Genomic DNA, 6,465 nt, shown 5'->3' on the forward strand with positions numbered 1-6,465 from the left:
CAGAGGAACAGGAGATGGTAGCGATTGAGGAGTTGGTAATCTTCGTTGCCTCTTTTTATCCACCAGTCGACGGAGAAACAGGAGATGGTGGTGGTGAGCTATGATGGTGATGGCGAGCCACAATGGTGGTGGTGGTGGTGTTAGTATTGGGCGGTTGTAACAAGAAAATCGATTCTGATTTGCTTCAAGACGTCGTGACCAACAAGTAACCGCTTCGCTTGAAAGTTCAATCTTCGTTCTTAAGTTCCGATTAAACACCGATTCTGATAACTGAAATCGCCAACAACAATCCGAATTTCTTAACTTTAACGTGAATTAATTCTGAAAATGCCAAAAGAAAATTTGATTATGAATTTCTCTAATGTTTTCAACAACATTCCTAATTACCTAGGCTTTTAGCAATCCATTACCATGCATCTCTATAATCTCACTCTCCAACAACCCACCAACATCGTCTGCGCCATCAACGGCAGCTTCTCCGGCTGTAACAAATCCCAAGAAATAGTCGTCGCCCGCGGTAAAGTCCTTGAACTCCTGCGTCCCGACGAAAACGGTAAGATCCAAACTATCCTCTCCGTTGATGTTTTTGGTGCTATTAGATCCCTAGCTCAGTTTAGGTTAATCGGTGCCCAAAAAGACTACATCGTTGTGGGCTCTGACTCTGGACGTATCGTCATTCTCGAATATAACAAGGAGAAAAATGTGATTGATAAAATTCACCATGAAACTTTTGGGAAATCTGGAAGTCATAGAATTGTTCTGAGGCAGTATTTAGCTATTGATCCACAAGGTCACTTTGTTATGATCGGTGCTTATGAAAAGCAAAAGCTCGTTTATGTTCTTAATTGGGATACCTCTGCTAGGCTGATTATTTTGTCTCCATTAGAGGCACACAAGTCACCCACCATTACTTACTCAATCGTTGCGGTTGATTGTGGGTTCGATAACCCTATATTTGCTGCTCTAGAGTTCGATTATTCAGAGGCTGACCAGGCTTCAAAACATCTTACCTTATATGAACTAGATTTGGGGCTTAATCATGTTTCAAGGAAATGGTCTGAGCAGGTTGACAATGGTGCTAACATATTGCTAACTGTCCCTGGCGGTGGTGATGGTCCAAGTGGTGTCCATGTTTGTGCTGAAAATTTCATCATATACAAGAATCAATCCAGATGTTCGGGCAGGTTTTCCTACACGGGCAAATCTACCCGCTGAACATGGGGCTCTTATAGTTTCAGCCACTATGCACAAAGAAAAGTCCATGTTCCTCTTTCTTCTTCAAACTGGTGATGTCTTCAAGGTCACCTAGATCATGAAAACGAACGTGTTTCCGAATTAAAAATCAAGTATTTTGATACAATACTAGTCTCATATTCAATGTGTGTCATGAAACTAGGGTTTCTTTTTGCTGCTTCTGAATTTGGAAACCATGCTTTGAATCAATTCCAAGCTATAGGATATGTCCCTGATGTAGACTCATCATCCTCTACATTAATGGAAACAAAATCAGTCTTTTTCAAGCCTAGAGGGTTAAAGAATCTTGCTAGAATCGACCAAGTCGAAAGCTTAATGCCCATTATGGACATGAAAGTTGTAAACCTTTTCCAAGAAGAAACTCCTCAAATTTTCACCCTTTGTGGTCGAGGCCCACATTCATCTCTTAGAATACTAAGACCAGGGTTAGCCATTACTGAAATGGTTGTTTCACAACTTCCTAGTGTTTCAAGTGCAATATGGACAGTTAAAAAGAACATGAAGGACGAATTTGATGCTTACATTGTCATCTCATTTGCAAATGTAACACTTGTTCTTTCTATTGGTGAAATTGTTGAAGAAGTTAGTGACACTAGGTTTCTTGATACAACACCTTCACTTGTTGTTTCATTAATAGGTGATGATTCTTTAATACAAGTACACCCTAATGGTATTAGGCATATAAGAGAAGCCAAAAAAATGATTGGATAACACCCAAAAACAAAATGATTGTTAAAGTCGGATTGAATAGATTCAAGTAGTGATTGCATTAAGTGGAGGTGAGATTATATAATTTGAAGTAGATATTATTACAGGACAATTAAAGGAAGTTGAAAAGAATGAAATATCCGGAGACGTGGCGTGTTTGGATATAGCTCCTGTCCCTGAAGGAAGACAAAGATCTCGGTTTCTTGCAGTTGGATCATATGACAACACTATAAGAATCTTATCTTTAGATCCTGATTATTGTATGCAGGTTTTGAGCTTACAAAGTGTTTCATCACCTCCTAAATCACTTTTGTTTCTTGAAGTTGAAGCTTTTGTATTGTTTCTAAACGCGGGTTTACAAAGTGGGGTTCTTTTTAGGACAATGGTGGACATGGTGACAAGTCAGCTTTCTAACACATGCTCCAGATTTCTAGGGCTTAGAACTCTTAAATTGTTTTCTATTTTGGTGAGAGGGAAACAGGGTATACTTTGTTTGTCTAGCAGACCATGGTTAGGTTATGTCCACCATGGTCAGTTTCTTTTAACTCCCCTTTCATATGAAACCTTAGAATATGCAACTTCTTTTTCATCAAACCAATGTGTTGAAGGTGTGGTGGCTATTGCTCATGATGCTTTACGGGTTTTCACAATTGAAAGATTAGGTGAAAATTTTAATGAAACCGCCATACCTTTGAGGTATACACCTAGGAAGTTTGTGTTTCATCCAAAAAAGAAAGTTTTAGTGACAATTGAAAGTCATCGATGGGAGGATAAATGGGTTTCTTGTATTAGGGTTGTTGACCCAAAGTCAACTAAAACTACTTGTTTATTGGAGCTTGAAGATGACGAGACATCTTTCAGTCTTTGTATGGTGAATTTTCATGATAATGAGACACGTTTAGCTGTGTAACGTCCGTAGATTCGGGCTAGTCAATTTAGAGACAATAAGGTCAAAAATGAATTTTTGATGGAAGATTATTTAGAATAAATAATCTTAACTAAGTTATATTATATTTCACAAGGGTTCCGTAAATATAAAGAACGCCGAAATCCGAGTTATAACGAAGAAGTTATGACCTGTCGAAGTTTTACGGCTACACCGGCATGACACCGCGTAATGTAAAAATTGAATTTTTGATAAATTACTTTTTAGCCTAAGGGATCTAAATGATAGTTGTAGTGTACGTTAAACCGAGAACGTGCATAAAAAGAACGTCCAAAACTGACTTCATATGAGGAAGTTATGATTTTTCTAAGATTTAGCAAAGCAGCGCACAGCCGGAATTCGAATTTTAGATCGATCAATATTTAGCCGACACAACCTAAATGATAATTTAAGATCTCATTAATAGGATCTCAACGATAAAAAGACAGTCGAAAACGGAGTCCGTATGTAGAAGTTATGAATTTTACATGGTCGTTAAACAGCGTAATCTTCTCATACTGTTAAATTTAAAATCGGTTGAGAATTAGCCGATGGAGTCAAAAGGATAGTTGTAGATCTTGTCAATACCTACACGTGGATATAAATAACATAAAAAACGGAGCTCGTATGCGAAAGTTACGGAATTTAGAAGTCGGGAGTGTGCTGTTGCGAAGAGGGTGATGTGGTTGAATCTGGGCCATTGCTTTCTCCCCACGCCTTGCCACCAGATGGTGACATGTGGCACCAACTCGACGAGTTGGAGGCCAAAACTCAACGAGTTTGACCCAATTCCAGCCTATAAATATCATGCGAGAGTGCCTTTATTTTTCACACCAAAACCCTTTCACTTCTCTCTCTAACTTCTCTCTAAGCCTCCCAAAACCCTCCCAAAGCCCTAGTAACCTCAAGGTGCTAGAGGAAAATCCCTAGAGCGCCAGAAGGCTCTGAGAAGAAGAGCTTTCAGCTCGGAAGTTCTGCCCCCGCAGAGCCCGGTTCCTAGCCAAACCTCCTGGTAAGTGAGTTATGCTTACCCTACTTCAAGTATAGCTTATGCTTAAGTTCAATATCGTTATTATGAACTTATAAACAATAAATATATTATAAAATATAATATACAAAGTGTTATTATAATATCTTTTAACTACTCACGGTACGGGGAATCTGGTTTGAAGGGCCGCATAGGGTTGTTGGATTTCAGAAGTGTTATAATGCCAAAATGGTCCTGCCCTCCGGTGTTTCATGTTTGGCTCCTGTCTGTACATAGTGGTTGAAAAGTATTGTTTAACACTTATAAAACAATATCACTCGTAAATAGTCGCTATAAATATTAGACTAAAATCTAGCGGTAATGATACTACGATTCGCCGAAGGAAAATAGAATTGTTAGAAGCGAAGCGCTACCCGAATTTGGAATCATCACTTTAACAAGTGAGTGCATAGTTACTTTCATCTTACACATAGATATGAAGTATTTAATATAAATTACGTGTTGTGTGTGCATATTATCTGTGTTCTTGATATCTATGTTGGATGAACAAAATATACATCTTTTATTTGATTTAAACTGTATACGTATTTTATACCTATAATAATGATGGGTAAAGATGGGTAGATTAAAGATAAGATGAGATGAGAGATGAAAGATGATAGGAATAATGAGAGATGAAAGATGATATAGATGAACATTGGCAGCTATGGACTTAGTACCCTATAGATGAACATTGGCAGCTGCACCACAACCTGTAAATGTTTTTGAACTACGATGTACTCTAAATATCATGGCAGCTGCGCCTAAAAGATAATATTGAAATCTGCGCCTATAGAGAACATCATAATCCTGGCAGCTGCGCCTAAAGGATAATATCGACATCTGCGCCTAGTAGAGAACATCATAACCATGGCAGCTATGCCCAAAAGATAATATCAGCAGTTGTGCCTAATAGAGAACATCATAATCCTGGTAGTTGCGCCTAAAGGATACTATTAGCAGTTGCGCCTAATAGATAACATTGGTAGCTGTGTCATTGGCAGCGATGGACTTCGTGCCTATTCCTTAGGACAATCCTTACGAATGAATGAGTGAATGATAGATGATTATTAGGGTAGATCCTTAAGAAATAAAGAAGATAATGGGGATGGGTAATTGGGATAATTGTTTGATGCTGAAATTTAATAACTTTATTGTGGGTTGAAAACCCTATGTACTCACCAAGTTTCCCAACCTGAATCAATCAGATTATTTGTATCACATGTGTCGATACGAAGCTACATTACACTGAGAGATTAAAAGAGATGTAAATCACTAGTGTAAATGAATGTAAGGTCTGTTTATGCTTATGTTTTTGTATTGACGATGACATCCCAAAGTTTTAATATAAACAAATTACATTTCTTCGGAAATGCTTTGAAAATATATTTATCATGTTTTCTGGGAACAAATTCCGCAATATTATTCTTTAAAATGAATACTCTGATTTTCAAATAAGCATAAATAATTTTTTTAAAATGACTGTGAATTTGGGGATGTCACAAGTTGTAGGGACAACCAAGGGTTTACAATTTTGGCCAAAAAGATCTTTAATTGTTGGATATGCTCATATTTATAGATTTGTAAATGATGGAAAGTTGTTACAAATTTTGCATAAAACACAAGTTGATGGGGTCCCACTTGCGTTGTGTCAATTTCAGGGAAAATTGCTTGCATGAATTTGATCTATTCTTAGGGTTTATGATTTGGGGAAAAGAGGATTGCTTAAAAAATGTGAAAATAAGTCGTTCCCGAATACGATTAACTCCATTCATACGTATCTTGATCGAATCCATGTGGGAGATATTCAAGAGGTATGTTTATGCTGTTTAACATTTTCTTTCCTTTTTCAAATACCAATACACTTAAAAAAACTTCATTTTTTTGCAGTCATTTCACTATTGCAAATATAGAGATGATGAAAAACATGTATATGTATTTACTGATTACTGTGTTCCAAGGTGGCTGACATCAGCATGACAGCATGACATATAGACTATGACACCATGGCAGGTGGAGATAAATTCATGAATATTTACTTTGTTCGTTTACCACAAGATGAAATTGAACAAGGGAAGCATAATTTTAAAGTTAAGGAGATTGTTCCATTTCATGTTGGTGATGTTGTTACATGTTTTAAGAAAGCGTCTTTGGTTCCAGGTGGCGTGGAGTGTGTCATGTATGGAACTGTGATGGGTATTCTAGGGGCATTATTGGAATTTACCTCGCATGATGACGTGGACTTCTTTTCACATTTGGAGATGCATATGAGACATGAACATTCGCCTTTGTGTGGGAGAGATCATATGTCATTTAGATCTGCTTATTTTCCTGTTAAGGTAATCATCTATTTTTTTTAATAAAAATACTTATTTATATTTTTTGACACCAAAAATCTGAATTTTATGTGTAGGCTGTGATTGATGGAGACCTATGTGAACAATTTCCGACATTGCCCTTGGATATACAGAGGAAAATTGCGGATGAACTAGGTAGGACTATGGGGGGAATTTTAAAAAAACTGGAAGAAGATAGAAATAAGATTGTTTAA

General features: G+C 37.2%; 1 pseudogene; it reads left to right on the forward strand.

Moving 5' to 3' along the window:
* The first annotated feature begins 411 nt into the window (after positions 1-411).
* LOC145134906 (spliceosome-associated protein 130 A-like) lies at positions 412-6,465 on the forward strand (annotated as a pseudogene).

Source organism: Lactuca virosa, chromosome 8, assembly GCF_052849685.1.
Source record: "Lactuca virosa cultivar CGN04683 chromosome 8, Lactuca_virosa_CGN04683_v6, whole genome shotgun sequence".
In the NCBI taxonomy this organism is placed as follows: domain Eukaryota; kingdom Viridiplantae; phylum Streptophyta; class Magnoliopsida; order Asterales; family Asteraceae; genus Lactuca; species Lactuca virosa.